General features: G+C 45.3%; 1 long non-coding RNA gene across 1 annotated transcript; it reads left to right on the top strand.

Annotated features, from left to right (window-relative positions):
* The first annotated feature begins 1,184 nt into the window (after positions 1–1,184).
* Positions 1,185–18,151, top strand: LOC123381558. The gene is made up of 3 exons (XR_006588689.1): positions 1,185–1,328; positions 2,311–2,380; positions 18,044–18,151. It is a non-coding gene; the product is annotated as an uncharacterized LOC123381558 (long non-coding RNA).
* The last annotated feature ends 583 nt before the right edge of the window (positions 18,152–18,734 follow it).

Raw genomic sequence — 18,734 nt, 5'->3', positions numbered from 1 at the left:
TGACCGTAGGTGAGCATAGCTCTTAGTTCGATTTTACTGTTACAGCCCAAACCGTATTATTAATTTTTTTAAAAAATCATGATCACTTTACCTCCTCAGGCTTTAGGTTTCTCAGGTGTAAAGCCTAAATTCAGAAATTAGTGCGTTCCAATTGGCTGCGTCGCCATAGAGATTCTACAGACTCTTTTGGTCCCAGGAAACCTCAGAGAATAATAGAGCATTTACCACATCTTATGCCTTAATGGGAACAGTAATGGCTAGGTCACACTTTCTGCACCCCCTGCAATAGGCCACCTGTGGCCTACCTTATATGACTCACATTTTTTGTGCGTGTCTCAGATTTCCCGACTGTGAAACAGAGAGTGTGACCGAAATATAACTCCCAGTTGTTTGAAATCCTTTGACCAAAATGGCTTTTTAATGTCTTAGCATCGTGTATGATTTTGTAAGCTGTTTTGTCGGTGGCTCTGAAACTTGCTGTAAACTGGAATACTTAGGGAGCTTTAAAAGCCTTCTGGTGCCCAGGTACCTGGGTGGCTCAGTCGGTTGAGCTGACTTTAGCTCAAGTCATGATCTCACAGTCCGTGAGTTTGAGCCCCATCCCGGGCTCTGTCTGCCCGATGGATTCTCTGTCTGCCCCTGCTTCACTTGTGGTCTCTCTCTCTCTCTCTCTTTCAAAAATAAATACAAATTAAAAAGAAAAAAAATTCTGATTTCATTGCAGTAGAGTATGACCTGAGTGTTAGCATTTTAAAAGCTTTCCAGGTGATTCCAATGTGCAACAGAGTCCAAAATCGGGGCACACTCCTCCCAGGGAGCTATAAACAGTGCTCTTTCAGATATGCTACTTCTTAGACAAAGTCCCTCAATAATACCTTATGGGGAGAGGAATTAAGATGGCTGAGGGGTAGGGAGACCCTAGGCTTGTCTCATCCCTTGAGCGTGGATAAATATCAAACAATTTTGAACACCCAAGAGATAATGCCCTGTAGACATAGTCTTTGTTCTCCCTGCTGGGATTTGCTCCCCATAACCACCGGGAGGGAGGCAGAATAGTGAAGCGTAGGACCCGAACCACACTAAGAGGGGTGGGGGCACAGTCAAGTTGAAATACCAGTCTAAAAGGGACCCCGGAATCTGACTCAAACCAATTGGAAACGTGATCCCATTGTAACTCAGGTTCCCTCCACACCAAGGGAGGAGACATGTAAACATCGGTATGACTTTCACTCGGCACAGCTTTGGTGAAATCCGGGAACTGGAGAGGTTTTTGTTCACAAAGCAAACAAGGTCTTCAGCTTCAATATAATTCCTTCAGTTTCCTTGAGGTAGGTATTAACTTGTAGGTGCAATAAATACTTTAAAAACTTCTGTGGGGGTTGAACTGAACTGCTCTCAGAAGCCAAGGTCGGAGAGAAGGTATGGAGTCAGGAGCAGGAAGAGAAAGGCCACCCAAGAGTTGCCAAGCCAAGAAGAGAGGTTTGGGAGAAGAGATAACCTTGGGGTGGGGGTGGAGGGATTTATTATTTTAAAAACAAAAATCCTGCTATCATGGTATCCAGTCCCTTTCTTCCGGCTCTGCCCTAGAATCTTGAGTAAATGTTATATTCCTCACCAATGCACTAATCCTCGTCCAGGGAGAGTACTGGTTTTTGTAGAGCTCAAAGACCGGGATAGAACATCAGAGTAGGAATCACGCAGAAAGGGGGACGCAGATCTCACAAATTTGGGTTTGCCCTCATTTCCGCTGAGTTCGTGTAGACAATTATTTAATGGTTTCCGGGAAAGAATACCAGGCATTAGCCTGCTTAGGCACCTTCATGCCTCACACCTGCACTGGGCAAAAAAAAAAAAAAAATGAAACCTGAAGAGGGAAGTTAGGGGTGAGAAGACTTATGGCATCGGTTCTCAAAGTTGCCACGTCAGAGTCACAGGAGGGTGACAAACACAGACTGGTGAGAAACACAGGCTGCTGACCCCACCCCCGGGGTTTCTGATTTACTAGATGGGGCCCCGTCTCACAAGTTTCCAAGTGATGCTGACGTTGTTTGGTCTGGGGACCACCCTTTGAGAACCACTGGCTCATAATGCTCTCATCGAGGTTATTTCCGGGTCTAGTATTTACTCTGATCTCTTCTTTAAAATTTCTAACAGGTTTTATGAGAAAATAAGAGTGTCATGGTCAAAAGAGGCGGGGGAAGTACTGGGTTAAAAAAAGCTGAAAGAGGTTTCTTTTGAGAAATTGAAGTAACGTACTGTCTATGCACACAACAGCTCACTCTCTCCATTTGTCTGATTTTCCTGTTCCAGGAAATTCTCACCCCCAAAATGAAATGGCAGATAATTTAATTGTTTGCTCCAGGAACCGTCTGAAGATGCGGTAATCCAAACATCACATTATTCAATTTACCCTCCTTAAAGTAAATATACTTTCCCAGGAAAATAGACAGCATCTAAAGATTATTTACTCTTAACTTTCATCCTGGTGTGTCCACCGATCCTAAACTATTATATCACAGATTTGCCCCATCCTGATCAAGTTCTACGTGAAAATAGCCACCCCCATCCAGATGCCCCAAACCTCATAAATATCCTGCCTTCACCCTCACCCTTCTGACAAACTACTGAGTCCTTTGACAATAGTGATATCCCTTACCTTGATAAGCACTGAACTGAGCCTGGCCTTCTGCACGGGTTATTTTGGGGGCGTTCAGAGAGAGCCAGCATTCAACAACCTTTTGCCTTTGAAAGTTGCTAGGAGAAGAAATCTTAAAAGATCTTCTCACAGGGCACCTGGGTGGCTCAGTCAGTCGAGTTTCCGACTCTCGATTTTGGCTCAAGTCATGATCTCATGGTTTGTGAAATCAAGATCCATGTCGGGCTCCACGCTGCTTAGGATTCTCTCTCTGTCTCTCTCTGCCCCTTCCCTGCTCGCAGATGTGCACTTTTTCTCTCAAAATAAATGTTTAAAAAAAAAAAAAAGTTCTCCTCACAAGGAAAACAAAACATTGTAACTCTGTGAGGTGACAGATGTCGTCTAAACTTGCAGGGGTGATCATTTCACAATATATATTTACACCAAATTGTTAATGTTGTATACCCGGAACTTATGCAATGCTACGTGTCAGTTGCATCTCAATAAAACCAGAAAGAAAAAGAGGCGCCTGGGTGGCTCAGTCGGTTAAGTGCCCGACTTCAGCTCAGGTCACGGTCTCAGGGTTTGTGAGTTGGAGCCCCGCGTCAGACTGTGCTGACAGCTCAGAGCCTGGAGCCTGCTTTGGATCCCGTGTCTCCCTCTCTCTCTCCCGCTCGCACTCTGCCTCTCAAAAATAAATAAATGTTAAAAAAAAAAAATTAAAAAAAAACACAAAAAACATTGGTAGGAACAACAGCAAAACCAACCTATTGCCTTAACTTTCTACACTAGTTTAGGTCTCTCTTCTTAGTCCCTGAATTATTCACAGCCTAACAAGCTGCCTGGGAAATAGTAGACATCTAATAAATAATATCTGGGTGATGGAATGAACTTTTCAGTCTTCTTTTTCTTAACTTCTAAATATTAAGTAGTCTTTGCTCCCAACGTGGAGTTTGAATTAAGGACCCCGAGATCAAGAGCCACAGGCTCTGCCGATTTGAACCAGCCAACGTGGGCAGTTGGCTGAGGCAAGAGACAAGTGGGATTACAGAAGCCAAAAGCATGCAAGGGGGTTATCGGGCCTCTGACATCTGGCTGGCCATTTTTTATCTGCTCTCGCCGACTTCCCTTCTCATCCCCCCTCTTGATTTTCAAGCTGCTGTGGCAGCCTTCGAGAAGATCAGTTTGTGGGGGCAGGGGAACCCCTTGCTGTCACAGGAGCAGGGGCGAAGACTGTTCTACTGCTGTCCTCCTGCTGGACGGGGACGTGGAAGGGAGGGGTGTGACAGCTAGGGTTCTTCGCCATCCAAAGGGGGGTGGCGACAGCTAGAATGGTCCCACTGGAGCATCACCTGGAGTTTCGTAGCTTCCAGACGAGGGGAAGCAAACCTGGTTAGCATATACGAATCCAAGGAGCAAACAGGAGGGGTGTGAACGGCCTTAGGACGGGACCAGCTGAAGGAGGAGCAGGATGCCCAGTTCCATATGTTGCCCTGAGTTCCGCGAGTCTGCTAATTCTCGCCTCCTTCTCGTGATCCGCTCCCTTACTCGTTGGCCCATATCCCTAACTATCCCTGATCAGTTAACACAGAAGCAGCATTCCTCATTTAGGAAGAGACCTAGTCCTCCTTTTTCGGCAGGTAGCAGGTCTAGCCCTCTCCTGTTTTGTAAGACTACCGCCGCCAAGGAGTCTACTGGACCCTGTAAGGTCGCCAGGGCCCCGGCAACTCGTTCTATGTCATCCTGACACCAGTAAGTAGAGGGTTTGCGACTGAGGCGCCAATCTGTGGGAGGAACCTGGGTGAGCCCTACAGCGAAGAGTGTAGCCACAAGTGTGGAAAGAGACATAGGTCGGGGACGACCATGAAATTCGAGAGAGAAGGATTTGCTGTAGTTCATTTCAGTCGCTTGGGGATTTCCTCAAGCTTCTCTCTTCTGGAGAGTTCTCAGGTGTTGGCTGCGGGCCGCTGTCTCCTTAAGGGTGATCTATAGAGGATTATTCTGGTTAGCAGTGACTTTCCATTCCAAGTGTTGTCAGGTGACAGGTGGGCTGCCTTTACTCGAGAATGGTGGATCCAGGTGGTTCGTCCTACAACCTTGAGGACTGTGGGCGTGGTTAGCACAACTAACTAGGGTCCCTTCCAGGTAGGTTTGAGTGGTTCCCTTCTCCAATCTTTTATCCAAGCCTGGTCCCCAGGTTTGTGAGGGTGTCCGTTTTTCCTAAGGAAACTGGTATCCTGTCTGTCACCCGTCTATGCATCTCAAATACAGTTTTCCCTAGTCCTTGCTATTGTTTTTGTCTTTCTGAATCCCCTAGCTCTGTCAGGTCGCCCTTGAATTTGACTAGTGGAGGGGGCCTTCCGTATAGGATCTCGAGTGGGGAGAATCCTAAATTTCTCCGGGATGTACAGTGTCCTCAGAGAAGAGCTGGGGGTAGCGTATCTGGCCAGGGCAAGTCGGTTTCCTGATTTGGAAATTTGGCCATGGCTGATTTGAGGGTCCCGCTCATACGTTTCGCTTCCCCTGAACTCTGGGGCTGGTAGGTTGCGTTAAGTTCCTAGGGTTTTCACGGCTTCCACTCTTACTCATGGGTTTTCACGTGGTAGTCCCTGATATTGTGTCACTCGAGCATGAGTTTTCCAGGGTTGCCCCCTGGCATCCATCAGGGTAATAACTGAATGGGGAACCTTAACGTTTAGGTTTGTCCCCACATGAGTCGGCTTCCTTGATGAAAAGTGTGGCGGGTGCCAGGGCCCTCCGACAGGGTGGCCATCCTGCCGCAACTGAGTCAATGTGTTTTGAAAGGTATGCCACTGGTCTCTGCCACGGTCCAAATTCCTGGGTTAGAACCCCCAGGGCCACCCCATTGTTTCCATGCATGAAAGGTTGAAATCTCGTGCTACAGCTGGGAGTCCCAAGGCTGGTGCCTCTGTGAGTTTCATTTTTATGGATGTGAAAGCCTATCTTGATTAGGGGGTGCCCTTTCTTTCCCCTTTAGTGCTCCTATAGAGGTCTGGCCAACTCTGAGAAGCCTGGGACCCATATCCGACAGAATCCTGCTGCTACTGGAAACTCTGGGACCTGCCGGCGAGCAGTGGGAACTGGAATGGCACAGACTGCCTGTTTCCTTTCTGCTCCCAGCATCCGTTTGCCTTGGGTAATTTTGAAGCCCAAATATTTAACTTCCTGTTGGCAGATCTGTGCCTTTTTCTTTGACGCGGCGTATCCTGCCTCTGCTGGTAGCCTGAGTAGGGCCCCAGTTCCCTCCCAGCACTGGGTCGTGTAGCACTGGCTAGCAGGAGATCGTCCACATATCAGAGGAGGACACATCCTAGGTCCCATCCCAGAAGCCTGGCTAAGTCAGATGCCAGCGCCCACTGAACAAGGTGAATCCTTGTGGCAGGCTCATCCAAGTCAATTGTTCCTTTGTCCCTGTGGTAGGGTTTTCCCATTCAAAGGCAAATAGGGCTTGAGTATTAGGCATTAGCTGGAGACAGAAGAAGGCGTGCTGTAAATCTAGACATGGGAACCATCCTGCCTCAGAGGGTACGAGTCTTGGTCAAGTGTATGGGTTAGGCAATGCTGAGTGCAGCGTGACGACTGCTCCATTCATGTCTCTTAGGTCCTGCACAGGGCGGTAATCCTTTGTCCCTGGCTTTTCCAGGAGTATTCCATGGGGACTGGCATCCTTTTAGAAGTCCCCACTTGAGTAGCCTGTCCAAGTGTGTCTGGATCCCCAAGCGTGCCTTCCATGGGACCATATATTGGCGTATTTTGACAGGTTGGGCCTTAGGGGTTAGGTCAATTAATATCGGGGTGTGTTTTTTTTTGCCACACCAGGGGGGTTTCCTTCTGCCCAAAATGAAGGGAATTCAGCTTCTAGCTCCGGGTCCAACGTTGGCTCACCGGGAAGGGAAGTCTATAATCTCCATTCCTCTTCCCGTGGAATCCCGTGGATTCCCGTGGAATCCCGTGGAACCAGCATGGGGTGGGCCTTTTCATTTAGGCACAACTGTGTCTGTCCATCCGAAGTGAAGGCTATTTCTGCGTCCAAGTTGGCTAGGAGGTCTCTACCTAACAGTGAGACCGGGCAGGTGGATAGATACAGGAATTCATGAACTACTTGGTGGCCCCCACCCGGCACTGTTGGGGACTGCACGATGGCCTTCAGGTTTACATCCCAGTGGCTCCTACAATGGTAAATTCTCCACCCGACAGAGGGGCCACGTTGTGTGTCACCACAGAGTGTTCGGCCCCAGTGTCGACCATGAAGTCTATTGTCTGGCCCTCAATCTGACCATGGGCTCATGGGGGTCAGGTGGAGAGAGCCCTGTCTTTCCTCATCAGAGTCCCCTTGTGCCAGTCCAATCAGATCAGCCTCGATGGTTCTGGTTGGAGCAGAAGTTTTTGGTTTTCCCTTTGAGCAGCTGGGGATTTTTCCAGTGTCCAAAGTCTTTGCAGTAGGCACAACGATCCCGTCCCAGCGGTGCCCTTCTTTTCTGTTCTTGAGTCCCTTGCAGTTTCCGTGGAGGTCCTTCCGGAAGGGGTGATCACCCCAAGACCGCAGCCAGGAGACCTGCCTTTTGTTTCATTCTTCTGTCCGCATCTTTTCTGGCAGCTCGATCCTGATATACAAAAAATCTTGTTGGCGATTTCCAATAGTTCAGTGGCATTCTTTCTAGCGATTCCTTCCAACTTTTGGGCCTTCTGTCTAATATCACTTTGGGCCTGTCCCACGAAGGCAGCAATGACCGTGCGCTGGTTTTTGGGGGCTTCTGGGTCAAAGGGCGTGTAAACTCTGAAGGATTCACATCATCTTTCATAGAAGTCAGCCGGTCGCGTCTGGCTTTTGTAGAACCTCAGCTACCTTTGCCATGTTGGTGGGCTTTCAGGCCCCTGCTTTTACCCCCTTGGAAGAAGACAGGTCGGTATGTTTCTAATCTGACCCTTGACGCTTCTGTGTTGGGTCCCAGTGAGGCTCCCCTTCGGGTGTAGCCTCCCGTGCCCAAGCATCAGTGTCTGGTTATGCATCTGGTGCCTGAGCCTGGAGCCATTTTCTGGCTTCGGTGACGATTTGTCGGCACTCTTCCACGTTGCAACCCAGGCAGGGCAGTGAGTTTCAAATATGGATTCCAGGAGACCTATCATTGCCTGAGGCTTCGCAGAGTAGGGCGGGTGTGGTGTTTCCAGTTGAGGAGGTTAGTGCGGAATGGTTGGTAGCAGAAAACCAATCCCCCTCTTGTAGGGTCCCATCGGGGCCTATTCTCTGGAGATCCCTAGTCTCCCATAGTGGCATCTGCATTGCCATTGAGGCCTTAGACCTTGAGACAAGGACCTAAGGCATCTTCCTACTGGTTCAGGTGTCCTTGGTTGGGGCGGATCGGCCACTGGTGGAGGCAAGACCAATGGGTGAACTGTCAGGCAGGTGACGTTCCCCTCCCTCGACTGATGGGGTCTGGGGGCATATGGTGGCAGAAATGGAAGGACTTTCTCTGAATCTTCTTGGAGGCTGGGAGCGGTTTTTTTCCTGCTGTGAGGTCTTCTTCTCAACCCCTGCCACAAAGACGCTACATTGTCCCTTACTGTTAACGCTGAACCGGACCCAAGGAGGCTTGACTTGTGCTATTTCCAGTCACTGATCGTTGTATAGGGATGATCCTGGGGGTCGAGGTCTCCAGTAACTACTTTGTAAACAGCTCATGCTGTGGGGACATCTAGGGTGCCCTCAATGGGCCAGACTACACAGAACATAGGCCATTCTAATTCACAGAGAGTGGGTAATTTCCTAGGGGTCAATGTGACCCCATAGTCACCTGAAAATCTTTTTTTTTTTAATTCATTAAAACAATTTTTTTTTTTTTTACTGTTTATTTTTTTGAGAGAGACAGAGAGAGAGAGAGAGAGAGAGACAGAATCCGAAGCTGGCTCCAGGCTCTGAGCTGTGAGCACAGAGCCCAATGCCAGGCGGAACTCGTGAATCGTGAGATCATTACCTGGGCCGAAGCTGGACACTTAACCGACTGAGCCACCCAGGCACCCCTAAAATCCTTAATCATACACACCAAAACAGTTGGTTTTTAGGAATTTCCCCCCATCCTGGTATCCTAGATGGGTCCCTCCCTATTTACCGTGTCCCAGACAACATGATGGGAGAGGTCGTATTGTCCACTTGGCCACTCCCATTCGGGGATTAGATGCCTCTTAACATTGGCAGGTCAGTATAAACCCTTGACTCGGATCAGCCCTCTGTGGACCCGATTCTGCCTTGAGCTATATGAGGTCGGCATGGAATCGCAGGGTAGGACCCGCTCAGGCTCCGTAGCCGAGACCGTGGAACACTCGCACACACGTTCACATCGATTGCCGACTCCACCCGGGAGTTCCCTGTTCTATGCACAGACTATGTGGCCCCGGGGGTGATCAAGCTCCCCTTCCTCCTCGGTCTGAAGTCCCCAAGGACCCTTACCGATCCGATGTCCTGGGACCGGCCTTTTCTGTTCCCTCTGGAGTCTGTCTGAGTGCAGCTTTGGCCAACTCTTGTCAAGGTCCAGTTAGGTCCCAGGCAGCGTGGCTTCCTTTCAGTCACAGGGGTCCATGAGGAGTAGCCTCTCTGCCCGCCTCCCACGACAGTGGCTCACGGCGGTCACCTTCCCGGCCAACGCATCAAAAACTTTACAACAAATATCGGTGCCCAAGAAGAGACAAGCGACACACACTGGGGGAATCAGAAAAGACTGTTTATTTCGCACCGATGCTGGCCCAGCAAACATTCTCTTGGTTGCACAGGTGGGGCACTACACTTGGGCCACCCGGGCAGTTGGTTGATGCAAGAGGCAAGTAAGATCACGGAAGGCCAAAAGCATGGAAGGGGAGTATCTGGCTCCAGATATCTGACTGGCCCTTTTTTTTTTTATCTGCTCTTGCCCGCTTTCCTTCTCAAGATGGTGAAGATCATAACAGGCTAGAAGGAATTATGCAGAGGATGAAAGAGAGATTGTTGAAGTTACACCGCTTATGAAGAAACGTACAGAACAATCGCGAATGTGAATAACGTGTCAGAATTTTCATAATCTTGCCGCGATGCGATGAGTCGCTGGGAAAATACACTGGGATGAACGCTGAGGTGCGCGAAGAAGGTTGAGCATTTTGTTGAAAATTTGTCACGCTTGACCTCTACAGAGATGGTCTTTTTCATCCACGTGCTACTTTTGCTGCTTCCATGAACCATAATGCCTGCCTTTTATTTTACTTGGAATCATGAAGGCAAATAATTTAACTTCATAGTGATAGAAGATACATGGATGCACCTCGAACATTTTAAAGGTTTATTTAAACAAAACCCAATTCAAATCAGGCAGCGACCAATCTTTCAGATGGAAAGCTTTGAGGAGTTGTACAAAAGGAGAGACTCTTATAGGCAGAAGGGAGCAGGAACAAGGAAGTTGTACTGGACAAAAAAGCAGGTTGGTTATTACCAAGTCAGTTTCCTTTGGGGGATGGCAGGGATCAGGCAGATGACCTAACCAGTGCTGATTAGGTGATTCCTGATTCCTGATTAGGTGATTCCTGACTGGTTGAAGACCCCATTCCTTCGAGAGCCAAAACTGTAATTAAATTAAGTCTTGGTTTCGCGATATGGGGCTTAGCACAAGGGGCTTCATTTGGGGCCCGTTGTCTTGCATTTTAACAATAGCTAATGCTAAATGGTTTCAAAGAAAATAATTTCTTACCTCATTGTTTAGATTTAAGGCAGGTAGAGGACAAGTTCATGACCATAGGTGATTCATACCTTCTTAACTGCTAAGTAGCACGAAAGAAACATTGCCATTCTCTTCAAAACTAAAAAGTAATAATAATGTCTGCATTACAGTGTAAACAAACAGAAAGGAAGGCTTGCAAGGTTTGCTTTGGTTAAATATGAGGTAACCATGATGGCTTTAGTCCCTCTTATTGCCAGGACGTGGGAAGGCAGGTCTGGGAATGGAAATACATTATTCAAAACACTGAATAATGGTGATTTGAGGGCAGAGCCAGGAAATGACAATGGAAAGACAAACAAGAAATCTCCGGGGTTTTTGTTTTGAGGAGGGTGGAGAGAAAGACTTTAGCCCAAGTATTAAATTACCCTTTGTATCTATTTACCTTACTCATTAACTGTTAAGAGTTTGCCTTCTACTATTTTTCAAAACAGACGTGCTTCCTTTCCATGAAAAATTGTTCAATCTTCTAAGCAAAGCTCGAAGGTTATGAATGAAATGTGATCACTTTCTTTTCATATTTTTAATACTTCAAAAACTTAGAGCAGCTAAGTAAACTTTTTAGACTATAGGCAAATTTTACATCAAAGAGTCTTTTGCTATCACGATACAACTTATTTTTAACACGTTTAATATAAATCTCTTATTCATCCTGCTACTGCAAGGATTTCCCTATATATTAAATAAGTAATTTCCCTATATATAAACAAATTCCCTATATATTAAAGTTTATATTTTGGTACTGATGAATTACATTGTGTATAATAATCGCTCAAGGAGTTGGAATAGTCTGGTATATGTAGAAATCAAATGAGACAAAAAGACCAAGTTCTTAACGAAGCAACTAATTATTAACGCTATGAATATATTGGCTGTATTTTTCAAGTCGGAACTTTTCTAACGATAATAGAAAAACATTAAAATTGGTACACTGACTACCCAATAGTGTTGCTGTGATGCTAAGTATTCCAATGTCATTTAAAAAGAAATGTAACTTACTTCACTGTTTACCCATGTTAAAGAGAAGACAACAGGCCCCAGTTGGAGTCACTTATGCTAAGCCCCATGTCACCAAACCAAGACTTAACTATGGTTTTGGCTCTCCCGGAAATGGGACAGTAAACCAGGTAATCAGGAATTGCCCACTAGTTGGGTCACAGACCCCAGCCTTCCTCTAAAGGAAAGAAGCCTCGTAATAACCAACTTGCTTTTTTGCCCAGTATAATTTCTTTGCTACCATGCCATTCTACTGAAAAAATTCTTTCATTCAGTACAGCTCCTCAGAGCTCTTTTTTCTTTGCTAGATTGGATGCTGCCTGATTCATGAATTATTGAATAAAGCCAATAAGACCTCTAAAAGTTACTCAATTGAGGGGCCCCTGGGTGACTCGGTTTGTAGAGCATGCAACTTTTTCTTTTTTTAATGTTTATTTGTTTTGAGAGAGAGAGAGAGAGAAAGTGGGGGAGGGGCAGAGAGAAAATCCTAAGCAGGTTCCATGCTGTCAGGAGGAGGGCTCTAGCCCATGAAGGGTGAGATCATGATCTGAGCCGAAATCAGGAGTCAGATGCCCAACTGACTGAGCCACCCAGATGCTCCAGGCATGCAATTCTTGATCTCAGGGTTGTGACTTTAAGTCCCACATGGGGCATACAGCTTACTTAAGAAAATAAAATAAAAGAGGACATAAAAGTTACTCATCTGAATTCTTTTTTTTTTTTTTTTAATTTTTTTTTTCAACGTTTATTTATTTTTGGGACAGAGAGAGACAGAGCATGAACGGGGGAGGGGCAGAGAGAGAGGGGACACAGAATTGGAAACAGGCTCCAGGCTCCAAGCCATCGGCCCAGAGCCCCACGCGGGGCTCGAACTCACGGACCGCGAGATCGTGACCTGGCTGAAGTCGGATGCTTAACCGACTGCGCCACCCAGGCGCCCCTGAGTTCTTTTTTTTGAATTTGTTAAATGTTTACTTATTTTTAAGAGAGAGAGCGAGTGGGGGAAGGGCAGAAGGAGAGGGAGATACAGAATCTGAAGCAGGCTCTAGGCTCTGAGCTGTTAGCACAGAGCCCGATGTGGGGTTTGAACCCACGAACTGTAAGATCATGACCTGAGCCGATGATCTTACAGTTCGTGTTGGATGCTTAACCAACTGAGCCACCCAGGTGCCCCGAATTTTGTTTTTTAATAGCTGATAAGAACTTCCCTTGTGATATTAGCTGTCAACATAAAGGGAAAACAATTTTGAGGACTCACACAGAACTCCATAATAATGCATAAGATTTTATATTATAGAAAGTTTACTTCCACTTAATACATGGAATTTCTTGCATTTCTTAATGTAGAATGTTTACTTCCGTTTAGTATATGAAATTTCATGCATTTCTTTTTTTTAATATCATTTATTGTCAAATTGGCTTCCATACAACACCCAGTGCTCATCCCAACAAGTGCCCTCCTCAATGCCCATCACCCACTCTCCCCTCTCCTCCTACCCCCATCAACCCTCAGTTCTCTGTATTTAAGCAAGAGTCTCTTTATGGTTTGCCTTCCTCCCTCTCTGTTTGTGACTATTTTCCCCCCTTCCCTTCCCCCATGGTCTTCTGTTAAGTTTCTCAAGATCCACATGTGAGTGAAAACAGATGATATCTGTCTTTCTCTGACTGACTTATTTCTCTTAGCATAATGCCCTCCAGTTCCATCCATGTTGCTGCAAATGGCAGGATTTCCTTCTTTCTCATTGCCAAGTAGTATTCCATTGTATATATAAACCACATCTTCTTTATCCATTCATCAGTTGATGGACATTTAGGCTCTTTCCATAATTTGGCTATTGTTGAAAGCGCTGCTATAAACGTTGGGGTACAAGTGCCCCTATGCATCAGCACTCCTGTATCCCTTGGGTAAGTTTCTAGCAGTGCTATTGCTGGGTCATAGAGTAGTTCCATTTTTAATCTTCTAAGGAACCTCCACATGGTTTTCCAGAGCAGCTGCACCAGAAGAAATCCACTTTAAATATAAAGACATATATCAATTAATAGTAAAATAATATAGAAATAAATACCTTGCTAATACTAAGTAAATGAGGGTGGGAGTAGCTATATTAATTCCAGACAAAGCAGACTCTAGAGCAAGGAAAATTGTCAGGGATAAAGACAAATATTACATAATGATAAAGGGGTAATTTTTTTTTAAGATTTTAAAATTTTTATGTAATCTTTACACCCAGCATGAGCCTCAAACTCACAACCCTGAGATCAAGAGTCACATGCTCCACTGACTGGGCCAGCCAGGGATCCCAATAAAGGGATCAATTATCCAGGAAGATATAACAATCCTTAATGCGTATGCATCTGACAAAAAAGCATCAAAATACGCGAGGCAAAAACTGATAAAACTTTAAGGAGATGTGGATCAATCTACGGTTATTCTTGGAGACATCAACATCGATCTATCAGAAACAGACCTGGCAGGCAGAAAACAAATAAGGACATGGCTGAAGTCAATAGCACTGCCAATCAACAGGATGTAACTGACATCTATAGACTACTTCGGCCAACAACAGCGGAATGCACATTCTTCTTAAACTCACATGGAGCGTGCACTAACAAGAACGACATTCTGGTCATAAGACACACCTTAACACATTTAGAAGTGAACACTACACACTGTGTGATTCCAACTATATGACATCCGGAAGTGGCAAGACTATGCAGACAGGAAAAAGAGCAGTGGTTGCTGGGGGTCAGAGGAAGGCGGGGATGGATAGGCGGACCAGAGAGCACTCCTAGGGCAGTGAAAGTATCCTGTATGACACTCCAACGATGGGTATAAATCATTCTACATTTGTCAAAAAAGTATAGAATGTACAACATCCAGAATGAACCCTAGTGCGTATGAACTCTATATGAAAATGATGTGTTGATGTTGGTCCATCCATTGTAACAAAGGTTCCATTCTGGGGTGGGACATTGATCGTGGGGGAAAGGGGGTGTGTGGGTATTCTCTGTACCCTCCATACTTTCTGCTCATTTTTTGCTATGAACCTAAAACTACTCTAAAAAACGAAGTCTGTTTAAAAGGAAGAACATGGGAATGCAGGGTGGTGCAGCCACTCTGGAAAACAGTATGGAGGTTCCTCAAAAAATGAAAAATAGATCTACCCTACGACCCAGGAATTGCACGACACGACTAGGTATTTATCCACGGGATATAGGTGTGCTGTTTCGAAGGGACACATGCACCCCCATGTTTATAGCAGCACTATCCACGATAGCCAAAGTATGGAAAGAGCCCAAATGTCCATCGATGGATGAATGGATAAAGAAGATGTGGTGTATACACACACACACACACACACGCACACACACACACACACACAGTGGAGTATTACTCGGCAATCAAAAAGAATGAAATCTTGCCATTTGCAACTATGTGGATGGAACTGGAGGGTATTATGCTAAGAGAAATTAGTCAGAGAAAGGCAAATATTATATGAATTCACTCATATGAGGACTTTAAGAGACAAAACAGGTGAACAGAAGGGAAGGGAAACAAAAATAATATAAAAACAGGGAGGGGGACAAAGCATAAGAGAGTCATAAATGTGGAGAACAAGGGTTCTGAGGGTTCCTGGAGGGGGTGTGGGAGGGGGGATGGGCTAAATGGGGAAGGGGCACTAAGGAATCTACTCTTGAAATCATTGTTGCACTATATCCTAACTAATTTGGATGTAAATTAAATTTAAAAAATAAAAGGAAGAACAATGTTGGCAAAACAGAGCTCACTGGCTGTAACTATTAGGCTCTCTATTCCAGCAGAACTGAACATCCCAAACTTAAGGACTTAAAACAATTCTTAATTGCTCATGATTTTGTGGGTTGGCTGGGGCTCAGTTTCCTGTTTCTTCTGGGAACTCAGTTGGGGTGGAAATGTCCAAGATACTTCAAGCCTCTCTCTGCATGGCTCTGTGTCGGGCAGGGTAGCTAGACTCCTCAGATGGTTCCAGGCTTCTAAGAGAGCACTGACAACAGATCAGTTGTCTTCGGGATTCGCCTATGAGGTTACACAGCATCACTTCTGCCTGATTCTATCGGCAAAATTACAGATCTGGGCCAGTTTAACGGGGAGGGGAAATGGGTCCCACCTTTCAATAGAAGGAAATGGCAAAGAACTTGTGGGCATTTTTAAACTGCCACGCTGTATGTTATTCAACTGGTGACAGCTTTTCAATCAGAACCACCCTCTGTATGCTTTTTTGCTCCCCTCTTCAAAACCCAGCTGTAGTCCCTACTAAAAACAACTTAGTTTTCTGTGCACCTGTGTTATTTTGCATATCGGGGAGAATCGAATGGCAGCCCCTAATGGTTTCTATCTGAATTGTGAAAAAGGAAAAAGGAAACACCAGGAACTGCAGAGGCCAAGTGAAGTGATTAAAAATGTCATTTCTTTTGGTAACGTCAGTATTTTTGCCATGGTTTTCATGTGGCGAGGGTATCATGAGGATGAGAGAACACAGGGTGGGAAGTGTCACTGACGCTGAAGAATGGCTGATGTTAGGGATGAGTACATCCTGCCTTCCGAGGAGAAGTTTTCTGAAAAGACAGAGACATTTATTTATATTAGTAAACGTTATTTACTAATTACTGTGAAAATCTGCCAGGGCCCTAGGAAGTTTTTCTTACCCTCTTCTCAGAAATGTTTAGCACATCTTTTTGTTCGATACCAAATATGTAATTTAAACATGTAATTTAAAATAATTTGTTGATGGGAGGGGTGCCTGTGTGGCTCCGTCGGTTAGGCCCCTGACTCTTGGTTTCGGCTCAGGTCGTGATCTCACGGTTTGTGGGTTCGAGCCCCGCATTGGAGCCTGCTTGGAATTCTCTTTCTCCCTCTCTCTCTGCCCCTCCCCTGCTCGCATTCTCTCCCTCAAAATCAAAAAATAAATAAAATAAACAAAATTAAATAATTTGTTGATGGGAAAGAAGTCTGAATTCTTTCACTGTCTAATTCTGGCTTCTCCCCTTCACCTTCTACTTCTTAATGAAACATATATTCAAAGGAAGCTTCAAAAATCATAGCTTTTCGGGGTGGCTGGCTACTTCAGTCAGTAGAATGTGCGACTCTTGATCTCGGGGTTGTGAGTTCAAGCCCCACGTTGGGTGTGGATGTTACCTAAAAAGAAAATCTTTAAAAAAAAAATCATAACTTTTGAAATTAAAACAATGTTATCAACTACGTTTGCCACCGGGAAAACAGTGCTGTGGTGATGCCTCACGGAAGAACCAAGTCCAAGTGCATGAAGCAGTGGATAATCCAAACTCTTCTACTGAGTATAGAATTCCACTGCACACAGCATAGTGCCTGAAATGAACACCGTTCCTTAACTCTAATTGTTTTGTTTGCATTTCCAATGGCGAATATCAGGGAAGTAAAAAACAAAACAAAACAAAACAAAGTGGTAGTGTGCCACCTTGTGGATGCACAAGGAATGGAACTCTTCCAGTTTTTTGGTTTTTGTTTTTTTCCTCATGCGAAGAATTTAACATTGCATTTTTACTTTTTCCAGTTAGAGGAGGAATAACTCTTCGCAGAAAAAACATGGGAAAAGCGTAAAGAACAGCACTAATATTTGAGTATCCGTACTGAAATGGATTAGTGGGTTATATGAAAAAACATTAGTAATCATCCCAATCTTTAAAAAAAATTTTTTTTAATTTATTTATTTATTTTGAGAGAGAGCGCGCGCGCGTGCACAAGCAGGGGAGCGGGGGAGGGGCAGAGAGACAGAATCCCCAGCAGGCTCCACACCTTCAGTACAGAACCCGATGTGGGACTCGAACTCAGGAACTATAAGAGAATGAACGACCTGAGCAGAGATCAAGAGTCCGATACTTAACCAACTGCGCCACCCAGGCACCCCAGTAGTCATCCCAATCTCGATTTGGAGTGTACCCCTATTGAAGCAGCATAAGGAATGAAGGAATGAATTTTTCCAAGTCGGAGTTTTCAGGTCAGCTATTGGTCTTTTAGGCCTGGCCTGACATTAGGGTCTGAACTTCCAGAAATGTTATTGATGTGCCACTTGGCTAGAAGATGATAAAATTATGTTTGCATTTATTAGTACCATCGACAACCATCTATTTCCGTGTGAAGGGTGTATTTATTAATCGACCACACAAACATTTCATTTCGGGTTATTATGGGATAGATAGGTCTAGAAGACCAGGAGATGAGTTAACTCTCCCAGAAAGGGTGCTCTTAGGTCCACTGTCAAAGACAAAATTGTGGACCGGATGGCTTGCTGGTACTTCTAGATTCTTCATATTCTTTTGGGTTTACCAAGTCCCAGGCTCCAGGTCTCAGTGTCCTCTTCCGCAAAATGATGGACCAGGTTGGTAACTTGTAAAATACATTATTTTGTCCATTTTGTTTACGTAATAGTATTTAAAAATATGTATTTTCTGAGCTGATTATGTTATAAAAGCATATACAGTGGTATGATCCGATTTTGGACGTGTTTGAGACTGCCAGTGTGTTCATGGGTCCTTATTGAGTAAATTTATACCACACCAAGTAACATTTCCAACTTTGAACTGCAAAATACATTTGAGGTAATGAAGCATCATTTTTCTTTGTTTCTTTTTCATGCAGGGATTTTGTGTGAGATTTTCCATGTCTGTTTTCAAGGGTGGCATTCTGAAGGCATTGCATATCTCAGCCAGCACATTTGTATTGTAGTCTGTTTGTAATAAATTCTCCAACAGACCAACAGGTAATCTTAATAGTAATAGCTAATACCAGAGGCTTACTACGCATGAAACACTGACTTAGTGGTGTTCATGCATTAACTCTTAAATCTTTCCAGTGCTTCATGAGGGGGCCATTGTTATTATCCCCATCTTACAGCCAGGAAACTGGGGTACAAAAAGGTGAGTTGAGGTGCCTAAAAAGGGGTAAAGCCAGGGGTCCCCCTTTTGCCTACTAATGAGCTCTGTCACCCCACATAGAGTTTTCTGCTCTGGTATGCATATTGCACATTCCTGCCTCAGGAATGAGACTCCTGGAGATTGTCCCTTCTTCACGCCCTTCCTTCCCCCTTCCTGTTTGGCTAATTCACACCCATCCTGAGGGGTCAGCTCAAGCCTCACCTCTGGAAAGCACGGTCCAGTTTACCTGATTCATGGGGCTCCCCCACCCCTCTGGTCCACTGTAGCGTTGGTTCGTGCTAGGAAACCCGTTGGTGCAAAGGCCCAGGAGAATGTTAGAGGAATTGCAAAAGTCCAGGAGAGCCCCTGGATGGGGCATGGAGGCAGAAGCTGGGGAGGGGGAGGGGGAGGACCCT

Source organism: Felis catus, chromosome D4, assembly GCF_018350175.1.
Source record: "Felis catus isolate Fca126 chromosome D4, F.catus_Fca126_mat1.0, whole genome shotgun sequence".
In the NCBI taxonomy this organism is placed as follows: Eukaryota; Metazoa; Chordata; class Mammalia; order Carnivora; family Felidae; genus Felis; species Felis catus.
This window is presented reverse-complemented; position numbering and strand designations above follow the sequence as displayed.